This window comes from Pipistrellus hanaki (assembly GCF_964339955.1).
Source record: "Pipistrellus hanaki genome assembly, chromosome: 1".
NCBI lineage: Eukaryota > Metazoa > Chordata > Mammalia > Chiroptera > Vespertilionidae > Pipistrellus > Pipistrellus hanaki.
Genome location: NC_140503.1, coordinates 161,755,802 through 161,766,890, shown reverse-complemented (window position 1 = coordinate 161,766,890; position 11,089 = coordinate 161,755,802). Strand labels below are relative to the sequence as shown.

Here is an 11,089-nt window from a genome sequence, read left to right as displayed (position 1 = left end):
TAATTTATAATCAGTGTGTGTATGTGTGTGGGGGGCGGAAAGAGGGGGAGAATAGGTGATGTGGTGAGTATTTGCTCCAATATAATATTCCAAGTGCTTTTGGGGGATTGGTGTCTTTTAATTTTACAATGACTTGAAGAGGTCAAATCTATTGTTAGCATTAATATAAAACTCAAAGATCAGGCTAGCACATAAGTACTATGAACATATTAGTTCATTTTTTAAAACTGATTTCAGAGAAAGGGAAGGATAGAAACATCAATGATAGAGAATCATTGATTGGCTGCCTCCTGCATGTCACCTGCTAGAGATCGGGCCCGCAACTCTGGCATGTGCCGTGACTGGGAATTGAATCATGACATCCTGGTTCATGGGTCGATGCTCAGCCACTGAACTATCAATTATATATAATTGATTTTTTTTCACAGAGAGGAAGGGAGAAAGATAGAGTTAGAAACATTGATGAGAAACATCAATCAGTTGCCTCCTGCACACCCCCTACAGGGGATGTGCCCGCAACCAACGTACATGTCCTTGACTGGAATCAAATCTGGGACGTTTCAGTCCACAGGCCAACTCTCTATCCACTGAGCCAAACTGGTTAGGGCCATAATTAATATTCTTATTGTACAGAGAAGAAAATAGCAAGGTTAAATGACATGTTCAAGATCACATACATAGCTGAAATTTTCAGATTCAAGTATATGGCCATGAATCCCATATTATTTCAGAGTATACTAGTATTATCTGACCCCTTAATTATGGACCAAACAAGTCACATTAGTAGTGTCTTACCTTCTGCCAGGTTAGTAGGTTGTTTTTGTGACAGGAATTTAAAGAGTACTATGAACTTATGAACTTGTCATGTATTTTGCTGCCATTTTTTTCTATTTCTTAAAAATATGGTTGTGGTTTTAACTGATTTGAAAGCAGAGGGAAACATTGATCTGAGAATGCAACGTAAATCAGCTGCCTCTTTCCCCCCACCCCCCCCCCTTCACCCAACCAGAAATCAAGCTTGCAACCCAGGCATGTGCCCTGACCAAAAATGGAACCTGTGACCTCTCAGTGCACTAACAATACTCAAATGAGCCACACCAGCCAGGGCTGCCATTATTTTTGAAGCTCTACAAATTTAGAACATTTCTGTAATTTATAATTATATATAAAATATATTTGAATCCAGGTTGCCACTGAATACTAGCATATTTATTGCTAGAAGACATGGAACTTAAAGATCACCTACTCTAGCTCCACCTCCCAATTTTACATATTAGGATTCCAAGACCCAGAAGCTCAAAAATGAAGAATGTGCCTTTGCAGGCTATTCTCCACTTGCAGTATATTGAAATCACAAGCTGTCACCCTGCTTCCAGGCAACAGGTCCACGCAATGCCTGCTTTCCTAGTCATAAGAGTTTAGGAGTTTTCAAGATGACATACATCGTTATAAACTGGCGAAAAGCTGTCAGAAAGAAAAGCACTTGTTAAAAGTTTAGTATTTCTACTACATCTGTCAGAAGGTAACTAAGTAGGAAGAAAGAAATATTAAGGCAATCTTAGATCTTTCATTCATTTATGCACTCAAACTTTGAGGCCCTACTCTGAACCAAAACAGTTCTAAAACATTATTATTTATCCTAAATTACATTAACAGAAATAACCAAAGTTTGAGAAATTGATGGCTATGTATAGAAGTGTAAGAAACGGTCCTAATCCTAAAGGGAAGCTTATACTCCAGTTGAGGCGGCAAGACCAATAAAACTGTGCCCTGGAAGAGTGGTCCAGTTGGTTGGTGTCCCTACATCAAAAAGGTTGCAGGTTTGATGCCTGGTCAGGGAGCATATCTAGGTTGTAGGTTTGGTCCCTCTCCCCCTCCCCCTCCCCCTCTCCTTCTCTCTCAAAATCAGTATGGCCTGGCTAGTGTGTGTCATCCTGTGCACTGGAAGGTCACCAGTTTGATTCCCAGTCAGGGCACATGCCCAGGTTGCGGGCTCAGTCTCTGGTGTGGGGCAGGCAGCTGATTGGTGTTTTACTCTCACATCAGTCCCCCCCTCTCTCCTTGTCCCTTATTCTCTCTAAAAATCAATAAAATTATCTTCTTTTAAATTAAATACCAATAAAAACATATCCTCAGGTGATTAAAAAATCATAAACAGCCTAGCCAGTGTGGCTCTTGAGCTTCGACCTATAAACCTGGAGGTAAGGGTTTGATTCCCAATCAGGGAACATACCTGGGTTGCCAGGCTTCAACCCCACTAGGGGGTGTGCAGGAGGCAGCCAATCAATGATTCTCCCTCTGAAATTAATATTTTTTTAAAATCATAAACATGTTTAAAAATAATTTAGTGAATTTCACTAAAGATAATGATCAGTACCAGCTCCAGTCAATAGATTCTCATGGGTTTTAAGTGGGATGGATATCATCTTATTCGAAACTAGAAGCCCAGTGTATGAAATTTGTGCACTAGAGGCGGGGGGGGGGGGGGGGGATGGGGGGAGACCCTCAGCCTGGCCTGTGTCTTCCTCTGGCAATCTAAGAGCCCTTGGGAGATGTCCTTAGTGCTGCTGTAGAGGCAGGAGAGGCTCCCACTGCACTTGAGCACAGCCGTGAGCCTGACTCAGGACTTCTGGCTGAGCACCACTTCCCCTGTGGGAGCGCACTGACCACCAGGAGGTAGCTCCTGCATTTGAGCATCTGCCCCCTGGTGGCTAGTGCACGTCATAGCGACTGGTCCTTCAGCCATTTGGTCTATTTGCATATTAGCCTTTTATTATATAGGATGCAATTTGTCTTAACAGGTAAAGATAGTCCAGCTAACAATAAAAATTAAGTTATTGAGCACTTACTATGTGCTGTAGCTGTTTATGGCCTTTAGATTTTTTTTTTTTTAATATATATTTTATTGATTTTTTTTACAGAGGGAGAGGGATAGGAAGTCAGAAACATTGATCAGCCGCCTCTTGCACACCCCCTACTGGAGATGTGCCCACAACCAAGGTACATGCCTTTGACCGGAATCAAACCTGGGACCCTTGAATCCGCAGGCTGACACTCTATCCACTGAGCCAAACCAGTTTTAGCAATGGCCTTTAGATTTTCATTTTATCTTCACAACAACTCTGGTACTATAAATCCATTTTACAGATGAAGAAAACCGAAGGACATGTCACTTGCCCAATTCCATTGGGCTAAGAGAAAAGGGTATCACTGTGAATGGTGTGGCTCAACTGGTTGAGCATCATTCTAGCGCATTGGCAGGTTGCAGGTTCAATTCCATCAGAGCACATGCCCAGGTTGCAGGCTCCATCACCAGTAGGTTATCTCCCTCTCCCTTACTTTCATTCTTAAAAAAAAAAAAAAGAAAAAGAAAAAAGAAAAAAGAAAAAAGAAAAAAGAAAAAAATCAATAATAACACTTATTTTTATTACTTTTTTAAAATATATTTTTATTGATTTCAGAGAGAGGGAGACAACAGAAACATCAATGATGAGAATCATGGACTGGCTGCTTCCTGCACACCTCACACTGGGAATCGAGCTCACAACCTGGCCATGTGCCCTGACCGGGAATTGAACCATGACATCCTGGTTCATAGGCTGACGCTCAACCACTGAGCCACAATGGCCAGGCAAAAACATTTTTTAAGGAGAGAAGAGGATTAACAAATGCAGACATTGCTTCAGTGAACTTAGGCTTTGGGAGCTTAATCATGCAACCATTCATTCAAATGGCCTTCAGCAGAGCTTAGCCTTAGCTCTTTTTCCTACCTTCTCCAGATGCTTTTCTTCTCTAACATGACATAGACTTCCCCAGCAATAACCTCTTTTCTGAATACTCAAAACTTAATCCCAAAATTATATATTCCTCCTTTCCCCACAGAACTTACTTGACCTATATCCTATTTCTAAAAGGAATCGCAGCCATTCTATCATCTTATCCTACCTTGACTACTCCCCCTTACCCATCTCATCTTCCCAAATTTACACACCAAAATCAAATCTTCGGAAGGTTCAGAGACCGAGAAGCCCTGAGGACTTACAGAAGCAGAAGTAGTGAGTCCATGAAGGTGCCAGGCTTCAGCTGGGCACTCATTGCATCATGGTAGATTGGGGGGAGGGGAGATGTCTACTCCTCACAGCCTGGCCACAGCACACTCTTCAGACTGCCCAGCACACACAGGTATTAACATTGGATACTTTTTCATATGTGTGATTTTTATTATTTCTTAAACACGATCATAGCAATAAGTATGAAGCTCGCGTCTTCAAATCTCAGCATCAGAACCGTCTAGGGATCTTAATATAGATTCCTGGGCTCCACCCTTGAAGATTCTGCTTAAGGTTGGGATGGGGGAAGGGGGTACAGAGTATGTGTATTTAACCCCAGGAAGAAGTTGAAAACTATTAACCTCAAATTACTTTTCACATGTCCATACTGAAGAAGATAGAATTTTACAGTTGGAAAAACTAATACCTTAAGTTAAATTCTATTTGCCCAATATCCCAGGGCAAATGACAAAGCTGAACCAAAGGACCATTCATTTGAAATTATCTATTCCTCTCAATAAACACTAGAAAAAATTTAATCCAAGTAGAATGTCCCACACATTTCAATAAATTTGAAAAGAATTTGTTTCAAAAGTTCATGTTATCTCATTATAGAATCTTGGCAGAATGTAGAAAAAAAAGACCCATTTAATTCCATCCTCTGATTTTCAAAACAAAGACAAATCACAAGCTGGTTCATTGTGGAGAAGCAGAAGCTTCAGCATCACACCATGGCAACCTCCCAATGTCAGGCCAGCAGTATGAATGACCCATATTCCTTAAAAAGTTGTCAAGGGCCAAAACCGGTTTGGCTCAGTGGATAGAGCGTCGGTCTGCAGACTGAAAAGGTCCCAGGTTCGCTTCCGGTCAAGGGCATGTACGTTGGTTGCGGGCACATCAAGAGGCAGCTGGTCGATGTTTCTCTCTCATCGACATTTCTAACTCTCTCTCCCTTCCTCTCTGTAAAAAATCAATAAAATATATATATTTTTTTAAAACAAAAACCTTAAAAAAAAAATTCTCCAGGGTCACAAACACAGGAAGTGGAATAGTGAAACAATACTGTCAGGATTTCTCTGTATTCAGGTCTTCCTCTCGAAGTTAACGCTATTACTATCATAAATGTCTAATTCAATTTGCCATTTTCTAAAAAACTTTTTAAGTCTATCAAATATTAAATATTCACCAGCAATTTTAGTTGTCTCACATTTTACAGTAAACCCAGTAGAGGCCAAAAACATCCCCATATAGAATCTTACTAGTACTCTTAATATCCTTCCTCATTAACATTCTAGAGCAAACTGGAAAGTTCTTTTCTTCTATTAAACTCAGTTTCTCTTCAACCTGTAATAATACTATTTGACCAATTATGAATAAACTACCTTCCAAAAGAACCCATCATTTATAAGTCTTGTCATTTTAAATACAATAGTTGCTTTACCTTTACAACTAAGAAAATAAGATTATTTCAAGGTATCCACCCTCAGGGAAAGCTTTAAAAAAATTTTTTTTTAAAAAAGACAGTGCAAAAAAATGAGTGCTATAAGATTTTAATTGTAAGACAAAAGCACTATATTATAAACATCTTTCAGAAAAGAAAATTTAGTGCAAATTAAAACCCCATTAAAGCCCACTATAAACTTCATATGGACTTTAGAAGTAGGCCTCTAGGTCTGGAAACTCTTGGTTCTACCAGAATTTGTTAGGGGAGAATATGCCTTGAAAATATTTAATAAATGGTACAGAGAACATCATGTTAGTTTAAAATCAAGTCAACAGGTACTTTGAAAAGACATGCTAATAGGTCTTAATACATAAAATTGATTAGTGGTAGCATGCTTTATATATGATTGCAGAAGCAATTTACAACAAATTTGAACATCTCAAAGTTTTATTGCCTCAACCAATCTCTTAACTACACTGTGATTAATAATCAAAGAACCATTTCCCAATTTTAAAAGGGTTCCAATTCATCTGTCTGAAACTGTCAAGTATTTTCTAAAAAATTTGATTAAGCCCTGTGTAATCCAAAGCTATTCATACAACAACAACAAAAAGCGGCAATTATAGATTCCTTTCCTCAAGTATTTATTCAAAGAATAGCTCCCAAGATATGTTAAATATCACATTTAGGAACTGGCATTAACCTACCTCTTAAGTTTCTCCAAGTATTTTCAAAAGAAATTAGGAGCCAGGAAAAGTAACCTTGCTTTCAAATTGAAAAGTATGAACAGAATATAGCCTATTGGATTACAAAATAAAATGTATACCAATAGCCTTGAAGAAAAATATCTTTCCAACATCAAATGACTTAGATGTTTCTCTAAATAGAAACCAATAACCTCTATTATCACTATTTAATGAACTAGCACATCTCCTAATGCTTACCTATACTTTCTTTGAAGACTTTAAAGAATTCCTACAATTAAAATAACTAATTTGGACTACTGTAAAAAGGAACACTGCTTACTTAACATCTATTCCTGTAAAGCATTTCACCCTTTTTAAGTTGTACTTTTATAAGGTCCTATTTTAATGCCCTTAGAAAATGCTTCTATCCCCCAAAGCTATCTACCTTTATAGGACTTGTGAATATTAACAGTAGTCACCCCACTGCTCTGTCTTCCTAAATTACAGTCTCTTTACCAGAGACTGCTGCATTATATATCCTTCTTGAGAATCTAAAAGGTAATAAGGACAACGGGGCAATATTTACCCCAACTCACGGACAACAGCAAACATCAATTTTGATCAGTTGCTGATTGCCAATTTCTAAAAATGGAATGGATGTATGAGATCTATGACAAACCAAAGGGGACAATACACAAGCAAGGAGTGTCTTGCCAGCAGAGAAAAAAAATAAATGAGACCAACTTATTTTTCCAGCCTTAAACCAGCCCAAAGCCACTTTCCCCATTGTCATCTTGTATACCCATTAACAAGCGAAATCTTTTTTCATTTTTTTCTTTAAAGCTAGACTTAGAGAGTCCAGGATTAAAATGCTCGACTGGTCTAAGTTTTATGAAACATGCACTTTTGTCTTTACAAGGCGTAAGTAAAACCAATCCTTATGAAACAGCATGTGTAACCATTTTAAAGCAACAATCCTTCAAACTTCAGTGCAGCTAAGGTCATTTGGGGTGTGAGAAATACAGAATCCCAGGAAACACCTACAAATATGATGGCTTTTAGACTTCTTTGAAATGCCAACCAGATTACAATCAACCCTAACTCCATTTTCTGGATTATAGGTAACTGACTGCAATCAACATGCCAAGCCTACTCAATTTGCATATCTTCTTAGAATAATTTTTACCCGTGAAAATCTTCAGCCTTACCTAAATACCATCTCAATAGTGAAGAAAGTTAGTCTGCACCCATCTCAACTGTGTTAAAATTAGAGAAGAAAAAAAAACCCCACCATTTTATTAATAGTTTGGGTCATCCTTAAATATTAGTATATTGATAAACTGCACCATTAACTGCTCCCAAAGAAATTTACTTTGCTGAGATGTGTCAATGTTATTTATTATACAAGCAATTTTGATATTTGAGATTAGCCCAAACCAAATAAACTCATTATACATTTCAGGACCAACACAAGTATTGCAGTGGACAATTAAGTTGTGGTTTTCAAAATACCCAATATCTCAATGCTTTAAACATAAGTATTTTTAAAGTAGAAGATATTTCAAAAAACTTTTCCAAGCAGTAAAATAAAAATAAAATTAAAGTATAGAACACAAAATTTCAGTTGGATCCTAATGTTAACACTACCTTTCAAAATTATCTCAGCATGAATGGCACAAGACAAGTGTTCCACACACAGTATTCTAATACTTGTGACCAACAATGAAGCGATTGCCACGCCAGTGTGGAAAGAGTAATGTGACAAGACCTACAATCTTACAACACATTAAATGTAGAAAAGGAATAAAAGACGAAACCAAGAACCCCAGAAACAGAGGTAAGTAAACTCACCTGGTAGCAGGAATCTAGTAAACCAAAAGGTATCAAGATTTGAATGAAAGCAGACCTAGAAAGTTCATGTTGCCGGTACTTGAAAAGTGGGATTGATAGCTCTAACAAGGGCCTACAGAACTGATGAAGCATTGCCATCAGTTATCTAATACTGTCCATTAGTAAACTGGGATTGATTTTTAATAAACTAGCACAGCACCTGTGGTTTGTTGGCCAAATTCTAGAGTACCGAATTACTTGTAATTTACCTGCGCCCCCCGCCCGCAAAAAAAAGGCTGCTAAATTCACATCATGTCACTTCTAGTCTCTTCTGAAGTCCTCCTAAAGCTTAATACTTAAAAAGGGGTGAGAAAACACGAAAAACCCTCAAGAGAGAACCAATTTTAAAAGCTGCCTTTATGAACAAATGACTAAACATAAAAATACTGAATGTACTGTCAATAGTGAAGATATCTCAGATTATACCACAGAATTGTCCCCAAAGGCTTAGCAATGCAGGTACCTTTAGAAATATAAAAGGGACGAAGAGATTGTTGGGAAGTGTTTGATAGATCCGCTCTGTACTGCTAGATAACTTAATTCCACCTGGCAAAAACTGGAGATTATGTGAAGTGGGTAAGAGAGGATGTTCTTTGGACTCAATAGGCAGTGATGAAAATAAAAAGAATTAAAGTAGTTTACTTATTCAGATCCCTCAAATTTCTTCTCCTACTGGGATCCCAGAATACTGGTAGCCAGGCTTTTTTACCCTTCAAGTATAATTTTGGAAAAAACATCCATGGTGAACCTTAGTTTTATAGCTCCCAACTCCTAGTCCAATTCACAATATCCAAGTAGCTTTTTAAATGCCCCACACTGAAAAATGAGCCAAGGATCATCAAACATTTGAGGATATTTTCTACTATGAGAGGCAGGGGCCAAAGCAGCATGAATATAAAACACCTTGGGAGAAACAAACTTTTAAAGCCATTAGTAACTGTATAGCCAAACCAGTTTGGCTCACTGGATAGAACATCGGCCTGCGAACTGCAAGGTCCCAGGTTCGACTCCAGTCAGTGCATGTACCTTCATTGCTGGCACATCCCGAGTGGGGGGGTGTGCAAGAGGCAGCTGATCAGTGATTATCCCTCTCTTCCTCACTGTTAAAAATCAATAAAAGATTTTTTTTAAAAAATAACTGCTGAAACCGGTTTGGCTCAGTGGATGGAGCATCTATCTGTCTGCGAGCTGAAAGGTCCCAGGTTCGATTACGGTCAAGGGGATGTACCTTGGTTGCAGGCACATCCTCGGTAGGGGGTGTGCAGGAGGCAGCTGATGGATGTTTCTCTCTCATTGATGTTTCTAGCTTTCTATCCTTCTCCCTTCCTCTCTGTAAAAAATCAATAAAATATATTTTAAAAAAATAAAAAGTAACTGTATAGATAAGAATCCAACAGGTTGCTGTTTATAACATAGGTTAGAGAGGGAAGGACTTAAAAATTTAGATTGAAATTTCAAACGTTAAACAACAGACTGCAATAGAAAAATAGAAGTCCAGAGCTCACAAATTCTGAGAGAATTCCAAAGAAGAGAGACTGGGGTGGTGAAGATGAGGAAAGAATCAGTTCAGTAAAATTTGTCAGAAGTGAAGACAAAGTTTACACAATGACAGCCCACTGGATACCCAGAACACACGAGAGGTAAAACCCTAATTTGTGTGAACAAGAATCAAAACAGCCATCAACTTTCTAGAATTCTCTGTCTAGCCAAATTACTAATCTATAGAACAGAGCCACAAAAAAGTAAGTTCTGTGTTTAGAAAATGAACAATTTAAATTGACAAAGGAAGTTACTCAACAATTCTAAAGGGCAGTAAGTTTAGATTGGAATATAGAAGATCTAAGAAAAGCATGAAGCCGATTTTGTATACAGGCAGCACTTTCGAATTCTGTGCAAGTTTGAAATTAGAGCCTGCTATACAGAAAAACATCCAGGTCAAGAGGTAATGTCTGGCCGGAACTGGTTTGGCTCAGTGGATAGAGCGTCGGCCTGCAGACTGAAAGGTCCCAGGTTCGATTCCGGTCAAGGGCATGTACCTTGGTTGCGGGCACATCCCCAGTAGGGGGTGTGCAAGAGGCAGCTGATCGATGATTCTCCCTCATCGATGTTTCTAACTCTCTATCCCTCTCTGTTCCTCTCTGTGAAAAATCAATAAAATATATTTAAAAAAAAGAAAAAAAGAAAAAAAAAAAAGAGGTAATGTCTGAATTGAATTTCAGTAGAGCTCTTTAAATGTGACTTAGAATACATGGAAACAAATACTGTAATCATCAAGTGAAGAGTTGTTTTCCCTTAACTATATTTGCAAATATAATTTTTCTAAAATGTCAAGTGGGAATGAATCCCCCCTCTCCTCCAAACTAAATCATGGAGGGCAAAGAATTAATACTGAATATAGCCTTAGTTTTCGGTTTCTGCTAATTAAATCTATCAAGTCATGGAGGCAGGGTTACATAACATTACCACAAAGAATATAAATTATTTTCTATTAGCCAATGCAACCAAACCCCTTAGAAACAAATTTTAATCCAATCAGTGCTAATTTCTTTTTAAAGAAAGTTTTGATGAGACTGCTTACCTAAAATAAGCATCATGCTGCTTAACAATCCCAACACAAATTCACTCATTCAGATCAGTGATCTGCAAGCTTTTCTGTAAATGTAAATTCTAGTTTTAACTTAGGCTTTATAGTTCTCATTCACAACTACTCAGCTCAGTTGTGGTGGGAGAGAAAAAAAACACCAAGAGCCCTACAATATACATACATAAACGAACAGGCATAGCTGTGCTGCAATACTGTGACAAACAGGCTGCAGGCCCCTTATTTAGGCATCCAACATAAAATTTTAACTTACACTAATTTTTGCTCACTTAAAATGCCTAGTTGTTAGTCAAGTCTTAACATGACATGATTCATCTCCATGAAAGAAAAAAAATTTAAAAAATCACTTTACTACAGAATTATTAGATTTCTCACTTACATTATTTTCTAACTCTTCTCAGCCATCAGATGGGGTTTG

At 38.0% G+C, this 11,089-nt stretch overlaps 1 long non-coding RNA gene across 1 annotated transcript in view; it reads left to right on the top strand.

Moving 5' to 3' along the window:
- LOC311622206 overlaps positions 1-11,089 on the top strand; it is a 198,209-nt gene that overhangs the window by 169,903 nt on the left and 17,217 nt on the right. The window lies entirely within an intron of this gene.